Consider the following 12766-nt stretch of genomic DNA (forward strand, 5'->3'; position numbering starts at 1 on the left):
CACATTAGTGATTAATACAAAATTTCAAAACAAATTGAGCCGGGCGGTGGTGGCGCACGCCTTTAATCCCAGCACTTGGGAGGCAGAGCCAGGTGGATCTCTGTGAGTTCGAGGCCAGCCTGGACTACAGAGATCCAGGAAAGGCGCAAAGCTACACAGAGAAACCCTGTCTTGAAAAACCAAAAAAAAAAACCAAAAAAAAAAAACAAAAAACAAATTGAAGTATAGGAGAAGAAAGACTCTAAGAAAGACTAGGAGAAAGACCAAAGCCCACACAGAACAGGTGGAGGGTGGGAAATTCAGTGATGTCTAGGGCATTCGAGTTAGGACAGGAAGATCATTTAAAGTCAAGTCATATTATCAAATATCTATTAGCCAGGTAGTGGGGCACACCTTTAATCCCAGCCCCCTGGAGCCAGAGGCAGGCAGGTCTCTGTGAACTCCAGGCCAGCCTGGCCTACAGAGTGAGTTCCAGGGCAGCCAGGAATACACAGAGAAACCTTGTCTCCAAAAAAGAAAGAAAGAATAACTAACTAATAGTACATATTTGTTTTATATATATTAGTGCTTAATTATGTATGTGTACCTGCATGCATGTCTGTGTACCATATGTGTGCCTGGAGCCCTTGGAATTCAGAAAAGGGAGCTAAACCTCCTGGAGTGTTATGAGCAGCCATGTGGGTGGTGGGAGTTGAACCCAGGCCCTCAGCAGGAGCAGCCAGTGCTCTGAACCGCTGAGCCATCTCTCCAGCCTCCAATCAGGTCGTGTTATGTGGGGACGGCATTTCACAGCCTACTGTTCTGCAGTGTGTGGAAAGAGTGGGAGTTAAAGAGACAGCCCTGTCTTGTGATTCTTCCGCTGTCAAATGAGGATGAGGCCCAGTGACTTCAGATCCGCGGTGACTTCCCATTCTGGAGTATAAATGATGATATCGGAGAACGCAGTCATGTTCAGGGAGGCAACTGATCTGAACAAACCATGTTTTTTCCTCCTCTTTACAACCCATTTTGTTTCTCACCAGAAGAATCTTGGTGATGATACTGTTGAAACCAAAATACACACTCACACACACATACACACACACTGCACACTCACACACATACACATTACACACACACACTACACACATACACACACTACACACTCACACACATACACATTATACACACACATACACACACACTACACACTCACACACTACACACACATACACACACTACACACACACTCACACACATACACACACTCACACACACTACACACTCACACACAGTCACACACACACACACACACACACACACACACACACATGTATTATCCCGGTGTGCACCTGCAGCTCCAGTTACTCAGGAGGCTAGAGGCAGGAGCATCACTTGATTCCAGCAGTAGTTCGGAGACCACATTGCAAGATCCCATCTCAAAACATAGCAGAACAACAACATAAAACGAAAAGCCCCTGAAGATTTCTACAGGGAAAACCCAGTAACAACAGAACAGTTACGAGTGCTACAGTTTCTCATAAGGGAGACAAGGCCTGCAGCTCCATTTATTTTTTAAGTATTTACTTTATGTGTGAGTATATCATCTGCATGTATGTGTGCAACACAGGTGTGTCTGGTGCCTGAGGAGGCCAGAAGATGAAATCAGTTCTCCCAGAATTGGCTACAGACAGTTGTAAGCTACCGTGTGGGTGCTGGAAACTGAACATGGGTCCTCTGTGTGCTCTTAACTACTGAGCCATCTCTCTAGCTATACGTATGTATGTTCTTCAAGACAGGGTTTCTCTGTGTAGTTTTTGGTGCCTGTCCTGGATCTCTCTCTGTAGACCAGGCTGGCCTGGAACTCACAAAGATCCACCTGCCTCTGCCTCCCAAGCGCTGGAATTAAAGGCGTGCATCATCACTGTCTGGATGTTTTTATTACTTTTAAATATGTATAGCGGTGTGTGTGTGTGTGTGTGTGTGTGTGTGTGTGTGTGTGTGTGCACATGGATATGTGCGTGTGAGTTCAGGCCAGAGGCTTAGGATCTCTTGGAGCTGAAGTTACAGATGGCTGTGAACCACCTGAAGTAGGTGCTGAACCAAAGTCAGGTTTCCTGGGAGAGCAGCAGCAGCAGCAGCAGCAGCAAGTGCTCTTAACCTTAGCCATCTCCCCAACCCTAATGATTTAGAGAGAGAGAGAGAGAGAGAGAGAGAGAGAGAGAGAGAGAGAGAGAGAGAGAGAGAGAGAGAGAGACTTCCTACTTTTACATAAGTCCCAGGAGTCAAACTCAGGTCACTAGATACCTGCTGAGCTATCTGTTGGATTTTAAAGTTAAAATTTTTGTTTTGTTTTCCAAGACAGAGTTTCTCTGTGTAGCCCTGGTTGTCCTGGAACTTGCTCTGTAGACCAGGCTGGCCTAGAACTCACAGAGATCCACCTGCCTCTGCCTCCCAGTGCTGGGATTAAAAGTGTGCACCATCACCGTCCAGCAAAATTTTTGTTTTGATTTGAGACAGGATCTCAGTGTGGATCCCTGCTTTATTATTATTGTTGTTGTTTATGTTTGTTATTTTACCTGTGAGTTTGTGTGTGAGTGAATGCCATGTGTGTGGGTGCCCATGGAGGCAGAGAGGGCACCAGATCCCTTGTAGCTCCCATTACAGGTGACTGTGAGCTGCCTAGTGTGGGTACTGGGAACTGAACTCGGTTCCTCCGGAAGAGCAGTGGGCACTCTGCTGAGCCACCCCCTAGCCCCTCCACTTTGTTGATGAGACAAGATCTGGCACTCATCGAGCAGGCTAGGTTTGCTGGCCAGCAAGCCACAGGTGTCCACTCCTCTCTGCTTCCCCCAGCACGCAAGCACACCAACGCGCCAAATGGATTCTCTGGATCAAACCCAGGTCATCAAGCCTGTGCGGCAACTCCGCCAACAACTAGCTCCCCAGCCCTGCACCTTCCTGTTGTGGAGTATTAGTTTAAGATGTGTTACGTAGCTGAGTGGTGGCGCACGCCTTTAATCCCAGCACTTGAGAGGCAGAGGCAGGCGGATCTCTCTGAGTTTGAGGCCAGCCTGGTCTACAGAGGGAGTTCCAGGACAGCCAGGACTGTTTCACAGAGAAATCTTGTCTCGAAAAACCGAAAAGCAAGCAAACAAACAAAAAGATGTGTTACATTTGTTTAAGCTGTGCAACATTTGTTTAATGATTCAAAGATGTGTTGCATTCTTTTATTGTTGCATTTGTTTAACTCTGTGAAGCTGTGTTACTTTGCCTGTCTAATACACCTGATTGCTTTAAAAAGAGTTGAACAGCCAATGGTTAGGCAGAAGAAAGTCTGTGAGGGGCTGCCAGGCAGAGAGAGTAAACAGAGGAGGAGACGAGAAGAGGGAGGAGCGAGAAAAGGAGGAGAGGAGGATGCCAGGGGCCAGCCACCCAGCTACACAGCCATAGAGTGAGAAGTAAAGAAAGGCATATAGAATAAAGTAAAATGGAGCTGGAGAGATGGCTCAGAGGTTAAGAGCCATTTCCAGCACCCACACGGTGGCTCACAGCCATCTATAATGAGATCTGGCGCCCTCTTCTGGCCTGCAGGCATACTCGCTGGCAGAACATTATATACATAATAAATAAATCTTTAAAAAAAATAAAGTAAAAAGCCCAGAGACAAAAGCTAGACGGGATAATTTCAGAAAAGCTGGCTAAAAATAAGCTAAACTAAGGCCAGGCACGTATAAGCAAGAGCAAGACTCCATGTATGCATAACAATACTTTACTGTCCAGTTTACAAGGAAAAAACTTTTTTCCTTTATACAGTCCCACTGTGTAGCCCTGGCTGGTCTGGAACTTGCTCTGTAGACTAGGCTAGTCTCAAACTCACAGAGATCCATCTACCTCTTGCCTCCTAAGTGCCAGGATCAAAGGTATGTACCACCATGTCTGGTTTGGAACAAATTTTGAGAAAAGGTCTGTTATGTAGTCTGGGCTGGCTTTGAACATGGTCTTCCTGCCTCAGCCTTCTTCCCAGTGCTGGGGCTACAGGCATTGACCAGCGCACCTAAAGGAACTTTTGCATACATTATCTTGAGGGGCTAGAGACATGGCTCAGGGGTTAAAAGCTGCTCTTGCAGGCTTGGTCCCCCACACCTACACGGTGTTTCACAACCGTCTGTAACTATTTGCATGTGATCTAATGCCCTCTTCTGGCCTCAGGGGTACCAGGCATGCATGTGGGTCATATGCATATAAGCAGACAAAGAATCCAGATATTTAAAAAAGCAAAAACAAAAAACAAACTTAAAATCAGATTTTTTTTTTTTTAAATCTGACCACTAGTACAATTGCCTTTCTGTCTTGACAGCTAGCTTGTGGCCTCTCCATCATGCCCTGTTGGATATCAGCCTGTCGCTGACCAGCAGATTTTCGGATATAAATAGATGCATTGTTGTCTGGCTGATTCTTTTCCTACAGTCAAGAACATTTACTCCTGCTGTTGGGCCAAGGTTGAGAACGCAGTTTCCTGAGTTCCCAAGACCGTACATGTTGTGTTTCCTATACGTCTATGCCACGGAAAGACTCACAGGTGAGCACCCAATTGCCAGTGCTCAGGGAAAGGCAGTTTGGGGTGTCAAGATGGATGTAGCTGAGCCAGGCGTGGTGGCGCACACTTTTAGTCCCTGCACTCGGGAGGCAAAGATAGGTGGATCTCTGTGAGCTCAAGGCCAGCCTGGTGTACATATCAAGTCCCAGGACAGCAAGGATTAAAGGATTACATAGGGAGACCCCGTCTCAAAAAATAAATAATAAATAATAAATAAAGTAACGGAAGGGGGGAGTTGCCTACCAAGGAGTCAGTCTGCACAGCCACCTGTTTTCTCAAAGGCTCAGCATCTCTTGTCCCCCAACCCTGCCCTGCCCCCCCAGACAGGGTTTCTCTGTGTAGCTTTGCGCCTTTCCTAGATCTCGCTCAGTAGCCTAGACTGGCCTTGAACTCACAGAGATCCGCCTGCCTGTCTCCCGAGTGCAGGGATTAAAGGCGTGCGCCGCCACCACCGCCCGGCAGGCTCAGCATCTTATGACTAGAGGAAACCACAGGCATTAGCTTCTCAGCTCAACTCGTACTTCCTAACTTTCTCCTTACGCCCTAATCCTGTCACCTGAGCTCGCCATCAGCTACTTCCCTGCACTCTCCCTCTCTCAAGAAGGGCCTCTGGTCAGGGCATGCCTTGTCCATCAGGAGCCTCTGAGCTTCCTGTTGTGAGAAGTCTGAGGGCAGAAGCTACTGCCTTCTATCCCCTCGGGCTGCCTTGCTGTCTTGACCAGAGTCAAGCTACTAATAGATGTCCCCAAAATAACCGTTGGCCAAGAATTTCCTAAAGATTTTAAAGTATTTAGGAATAAGGAACCCAAATCAAAATAAGCAGCAATGCCCTGGGTCTTAAAAAATAAGGTTTTTTTTTATTATGACCATTTAAATTCACCAGAAAAAAGGAGACACTATGATGAACTGCAAAGCAATATACCACACTTAACAATTATAACATCTTGCTCTACTGGCGCCATCTATTTATAGCCGTGAATTTTGCTGAACTACTTGAAAATAAATTAGATGTCAGGATATGTCTCCCTATCCTTAAAAACTAAGGTTATCCTACATAACTACATGTACCATTATCACATTTAAAAATCACACAATTCTCCCAAATCCTTCACTACTTTCCTGTCTCCAAGATCTCCGATCTCTTTTTTCAGGGAAGCATGGTCAATCAAGGCTCACACACTGCACTCAACTTTTTCCTGCATGTGTATCTGTGCACCACATGTGTGCCTGGTCCCAGAGGCCAGAGTGTGGAATTGGAGATATAGATGGTTGTGAGCTGCCATGTCGGTGCTGGGAATTGAACCCAGGTCCTCTGGAAGAACAGCCAGTGCTCTTAACCACTGAGCTGTCTCTCCAGCTTGCATGTGACTCTTTCAAATCCCTCTTAATCCAAACCAGAAGTCAGAAAGTCTTTCCAAAGGGCAGGTAGTAGGATTTTAAACTTTGTGGGCTGTTTGCAAACACTCAGTTCTGTTGGAGCCACACATAGCCACAGCTACACAGTCAAAGATAAAATAATTCAGTGAATGAGCACAGCTGCTTACATATTTTACTTAGAAAAGATGGTTATAAACTAAGCCTGGTGGCACAGACATGTGTTTCCAAGTATTTAGGAAGCTAAGTCAGGCTAAGTTCATGGGCCTGCTTGAGCTAGAGTGAGTTCAAGGCTAATGTGGACAACTTAGGGAGGCCCTGTATTAAAATGGAAAGGGAGGGGTGGGGGGCACTGGTGGGGTTTTGCATTCGATGTAGAAACCACCACATAACGGTTTGTTATGAATGTATTATACCAGTTGTTGTAGCGCACACCCTTAAAACCCCAGCATTCAGGGGGCTAGAGATGGCTTAGAGGTGAAGAGTCCTTGCTGTCCCTGCAAAGGACCTGAGTTCAGATTCTCAGCACTCACATGGCAGCTCACAACCACCTGTAACTCCAGTTCTAGGGGACCCAGTGCTCTCTTCTGACCTCCAAGGCACCAGGTAGGCATGTGGTACAGACATACATGCAGCAAAACACACACTAAAAAAGTAATAATAAAGGAAAAAATCCCTTCAGGAAGTTTTGGGAGTTCTAGGCCCACTGGAGACATCGTAAGATCTAGCCTCAAAACAAAAGAAAGACACATTTTTATAAAAAAGATTAAGTAAGAGGCCAGCCTGGCCTACAGAGTAAGTTCCAGGACAGCCAGAGAAATCCTGTCTTGGGGGTAAGGAAGAGATTTATTTATGGGTATGTATGCCTGTTCACATGTGGGATCTGAGGAAGCCAGAAAAGTCAAGTCCCTTGAAGCTATAATTTTAGGCTGCCAGACCAAACTCTTCTCTCTAGAAGTGCAGTAAGCATTCTTTCTTTTTTTTTTTCTTTCTTTTCTTTTTCTTTCTTTCTTTTTTTTTTTTTTGTTTTGTTTTTTTGTTTTTTTGAGACAGGGTTTCTCTGTGTAGCTTTGCACCTGTCCTGGATCTCACTCTGTAACCCAGGCTGGCCTCGAACTCACAGAGATCCGCCTGCCTTTGCCTCCCGAGTGCTGGGATTAAAGGCGTGCGCCACCACCGCCCGGCACAGTTTACATTCTTGACTGCTCAGCCATCTCTCCTGACCCAAGAATAATGAGAGGCAGAGGCAAGCAGATCTCTGAGTTCGAGGACAGCCAGGGTTAGTTACACAGAGAAATCCTGTCTCAAACAAAAAGTTAGATTTGGGTTTCATCTAAACAAGTTAAATGAATCAGTCTGTTAAAAATGATAAAAAGGAACTGTTAACCCCGTACCTCCCAGACCTTTCTAGATTCCAGGGTGTGACTCTTCAAAAACAATCACAGTGTTCTCATGTACCCTCTCACAGCTTTTGAGGCAGTCTCACTAAGCAGAATGGCCCAAGCTGGCTCCAAACTCTGATCTGCCTGCGTTTAGCTTTTCTGAAAGCTGCTGGTGGTCCAGTCCACCATGCCGAGGTACTTTGTTTCTGGTGTGTGTCTGTACACGACCATGTTTGTGAAGGTGGATGCATGTCTTGGCCAGAGGACAACCTTCCATGTTGTTCCTCAGGTACTGTCTCTACCTTTCTTACTTGAGATAGGTTCTTTCGGTGGTCTAGAACTCATCAAGTAGGCTAGGCTGGTTAACAATCTGTTTTGGCCGGGCAGTGGTGGCGCACACCTTGAATCCCAGCACACGGAAGGCAGAGGCAGGCGGATCTCTGTGAGTTCCAGGCCAGCCTGGTCTACAGAGCAAGATCCAGGACAGGTGCAAAGCTACACAGAGAAACCCTGTCTCAAAAAACAAAACAAACAAAAAAACAAAAAATAAAAAAATAAAAATAAAATCTGTTTTGGCTTCCCCTGTCATGAAATTACAAGATCCTGTTTTCTGAGAATCTTCATGCTTGCAAGGCTACTTTCCCAGGCCCCTACTCCCCTTTTAAAGCATAACAAACATAGATTTAAGCAAAAGTGGGAAAAGAAGTCCCTAGACGCCCCCAAGTAATTTCTAACGTTTGTGTTGCACATCCAGATCTGAATGTTTGGGATCGCGCTGGAAAATAGACCCAATTGGATTAAACATGTAAATTTCTCTTAAGGAATACAGAGTGAAAGTGTGACCCAAATCTTCATTTGCAGCGACGCTATGAAGGCGGTGAACCCCTAGCAGTAAGATCTGCTAACTCGCCCTGACACATGGTTTGTAAAATGATGGACGGCAGCACTGTAGTCTCACTCACAGCCAAAGTGCTTAGTTCTCCTGACACCCGACAAACAGCCACCCCAGGGCTGTACTTATGAGCGTGTTTGCCTTTGGATACTTTCGGGAGATACACTCAAAAGCTATGCTAAAATTACCTTTTAGCTTTCAAAGCTGCATTTTGAGGACTTAAAAGCTGAATACTAGAAGCCCTTTTCTTGTACCAGCATAAGTTAGACCTAGGGGAATCATTTTCAAAGTTATTAATTGATGGAGGCTCAAGGCTTGGTGGCTTGGCTAACACCACGAGCAGAAAAGTCCAGCTTTGCAATCAAGCTGAGGGAAAGCTTTGGTGGTCAGCTATCCTGAGCCTCATCTGTAGAGCAGCAGTAAGCAGGTTCAAGAATGAGACTCAAGGCGTTTTCTATGTGGCTGAGGACGACTTACTCATCTTCCTATTATCACCTCCCAAAAGCTAGCTTGTACCACACATCACTAACTTATTTTTTTCTTTTTAAATTTTATGTTTGTATGTTTATTTTTTTAAAGGTATGATTGCTCTGTCTGTGTGTATGCCTACATGCCAGAAGAGGGCATCAGATCTTATTATAGATGGTTGTGGGCCACCAACTGGTTGCTTGGAATTGAACTCAGGACCTCTGGAAGAGCAGCCAGTGCTCTTAACTGTTGAGCCATCTCTCCAACCCCCAACTTATTTTTTTCAAATGAGATTTAAAAAAATAAAAAGGGTTCCTAATGTCTTCATGTGGAGAAAATGTTCAACAATACATACATGGTAAGAAATGGAGGGCTGGAGAGTTCAATTCCCAGCAACCACATGGTGGCTCACAGCCGTCTATAATGAGATCTGGTGCCCTCCTCTGGCATGCAGGCATACATGCAGACAGAATACTGTGTACATAATAAATAAATGAATCTTGAAAAAAAGAAAGAAATGGAGCTGGCTGGTTGTAGTTTGTAGTGCTCGCCTTCAATCCCAGCTCTGGGGAGGCAGAGGCAGGCAGATCTCTCCAAGTTCAAGGACAGCCTCTACACATAGAAACCCAGTTTTTAAAAAACCAAAGGGAAAAGGAAAAAAAAAAAGGAAAAACAATCTTAAAATGATTATCAGACACTTCCCAATGGAACCCTCTCACTAAAGTGTTGTGGATATAAATTACTGAAATGCTTTTGGAAGCATACTGGTACACAACAGAATTGAGGTGGCCCTCCCCCTTCCTAGGCAAGCACATTAATACTGAAGACTCCTAGCTCCCCCTCCCCTTTTTGAAACAGGGTCTCATTATATAGCCCTGGTTGGCCTCTGCTTCCCCACTGCGGGGATTTTAAAGATGAGTGCCTTTAAAATCAGGCCCCTGGCACTATTTTTACATTCTACCCCAACAGTAATGCTACAGCAACAAATCTCTCCATTATTTGAGCATGTTCTAACCATGTAGTCCTGGGTTGCCTAGAACTCTCTGATGACCAGGCAGGCCTCAAACTTGTGATGATTCTTCCTCTGCTTCCTGAGTGCTGGGTTTACAGGAGTATACCACCACAAGGCACTCACTACAGTGTAATTGCTAACAAACCAACTAGGAGCTAGGGATATAGCTCAGTAAGTCCAGGAATGGTGATGCATGCCAACAACATCATAATGCAGGAGGTGGAGAGGCAGGAAGATCAGCTCCAGACCATCTGCTACACAGCAAGTTCACGGCTAGCCTGAAACCCATGATATTCGTACCCATCCTCAAATCTGAAAACATTCAAAAAACCCAATCCTCTGAAGAAAAAGACTGGGGGATAATTGGATATAAAAAACAAAAAATGGTGAGGGTGTTGTACCAACACATGACGCCATCATTAAGTTTACAGTCAATGAAAATGAGATGGACAACTGCTCAGATTTTGTGCAATGTCCACAACTGCTCGTAACACACCTCACTGTTGACTCTCTTAGAGGTCTTTGCATTGTACGTTTGGTATATTTTGTGCAGCTGAATGCTCTCAAATTCAGTAAACACAACTAAGTTACTTGCCTCTCACACAAATTACACGAATTTCTTATAAAATTGGAATTTTGAATTGTCCAGAGCATAGTTGAGGTGTCTAACCCTGAAGCACTCACCTACCTACCATGCAACACTACAGCTGAGATCCTGTAGTGGAGCTTATTTTACCAAAACGCAGAACATTACATTAGGTTCTAGCCAGAGAAATCCAGGGCTAAGATAACATGAAACAATCTTCCTCATTTATTTGCCCAGATCCCATGTTCTAACTACTACCAGCAGTGAATTTCTAATTTAAATTTCACTTCTGGGATCATGCCTTTTATAAAAACCCTCCAAAGCTTGTTCTACGGTAGGACACATGCTTACCATGTAAGTGTGAGACCCTTGGTTCCATCCCTAGCACAAGGCTTTCAAATGTTTCTAACTCCTACTGGTTTTGAGAACCCACATTCTAATGTACTACTTGTAATTTTGCTTGACAACTAACTCAAACATCAAAACCCAGAATTTTAATTTGACATTTGTTCTAAGAAATGGTTTCAAGAAAATTACCAAAAACTCTAGGGAAAAAAAACCACACACACACTTGCACAAAGAAACCACTGAAAACAATGTATTTTAAAACTGGTAAAAATGGGCTGTAAAGATGGCTTAGAGATGGTCTTCTGGAGAGCATTGGCAGTTCTTCCAGAGGACCAGAGCTTGATTCCCAGCAGCCACATGGAGTCTTTTAACTCCAGTTCCAGGGGATCTGACACCTTTTCGGGCCTCCACAGGTACCAGCAGGTCTCTTGTATAGACATACAGCAGACAAAACACCCATACAAGACATTTAAAAAAAACTAACATAATATAAACTAAAACTGGCCAATAGCTGGGCAAGGTAGCTGAAATCTATAATCCTAATACTTGGGAGAGAGGCATGAGAATGCCAGAAGTTAATGCCAGCCGGGGCCAGTGGTGCCAGAGCTAGTGTAATCCCATCTCAAAACCAAAGCAACCGTGAATAAAACGTTGACTTCTAACAATAAATGGCCACAGGACAAAGCAGATAACCAAGGCGGGCTGTCTTTGATACCTAGAGCCTACGTGACAGAAGTTGTCTTGAAGCCTCCACACATGACCAAGGCAGGCAAGAATTCACAAAATAATGTTGTTCCCTTTTCCAAATGGAAAAAAAGCCAACGCACTAAGTCGTTAAGGTTAATTTCTGAAAACATTTCTGATATTTGTTCTGGTGTCTTGATGTACAGGAGACTGGCTGGATACCTGCTAAGATTAAGTAGCTTTCTTTAATTTTACTAGAATGTAATAGTTTTCCGTGCATTATACATTCACTACATACATAATATTATATGCCAAGATAGGGCAGGAGGAAGGGGAAAGACTAAGAAAATAAGACCAGAATATCTTTTCTTTAGCATCAAGACTCAGAACTCTGCCACCCTACTGGAGGCCTTCATCCAACACGACCCGACCCATGTGTCTGTGTGGTACACCTGGGCTAGAAGGTAAGCCTGAACCAAGCATTCAAAATAAAGATGGCCTTAGATAAGCAAGGCAACGGAAGAACTTTGTGACAGACAACTAGATAAAGCTAGGCTGCACTCTGTGAAACCGAAGAGCCAGACAGCAAGGGGCAGATACAGTTTATTCCAAAGCACAAATTTACATTAAGACTTGAAGGGGTAAATGGAGAATTTCCTGTTGGTAGTGGTATTATGGCTTCATGCATACTAGACAATACTCTACCTACTGAGCGTATCCTCAGCCAACAGTCAGATCTAGTAGATTTTATAGGCAGGTGTGCTAGCACACCTCAACACTCTAGGCTAGCCTGAGGCACAACAGTTGACCTAATATGAAACTAAAAAATTACACAGCTCAGTTAAGCCTAATCAAAGAAATAAATTCAAATATGATATTTAAACATTTAGTGTGCTAGGTAGTTATGATGTCAATCCTTAAACTTGAAAACAGGGCAGGTGGTGGCAGCATACACTTAGAACCCAGCACTTCAGAGGTAGAGGCAGGTGGATCTCTATGAGTTCAAGGCCAGCCAGAGCTACATAGTGAGATCCTATCTGCGAAGAAACAAACAAAAACAAAAAACCAATGGCCAATAATTGTGACAGAACCCCCTTGAAACTGTGAGCTGAAGTTTTATGGCAGTTATGAATTATCTTGTCATTATACTTTACAGGAAGTATTTTAGCATAAAAATCAGCAGGACTCAAAAGAGCTAGCTCAGCAGTCAAGCAGCTCTTACAGTGGATCTTGGGTCACATACTGGTTTACAACCACCAACCATAAGTAGCTCCAGGGGATCCAATGGACTCTTGAACTCCAGCAGGACATACAGATACAGATACACACACACACACACACACACACACACACACAGCCAGCTTACAAGTGAGATTCTGGGTTCAATTCCCAGCACAAACATGAGAGTTTAAACTAAGAACCATTTCATTTCACCCTTTAA

Source organism: Peromyscus eremicus, chromosome 13 (assembly GCF_949786415.1).
Source record: "Peromyscus eremicus chromosome 13, PerEre_H2_v1, whole genome shotgun sequence".
NCBI lineage: Eukaryota > Metazoa > Chordata > Mammalia > Rodentia > Cricetidae > Peromyscus > Peromyscus eremicus.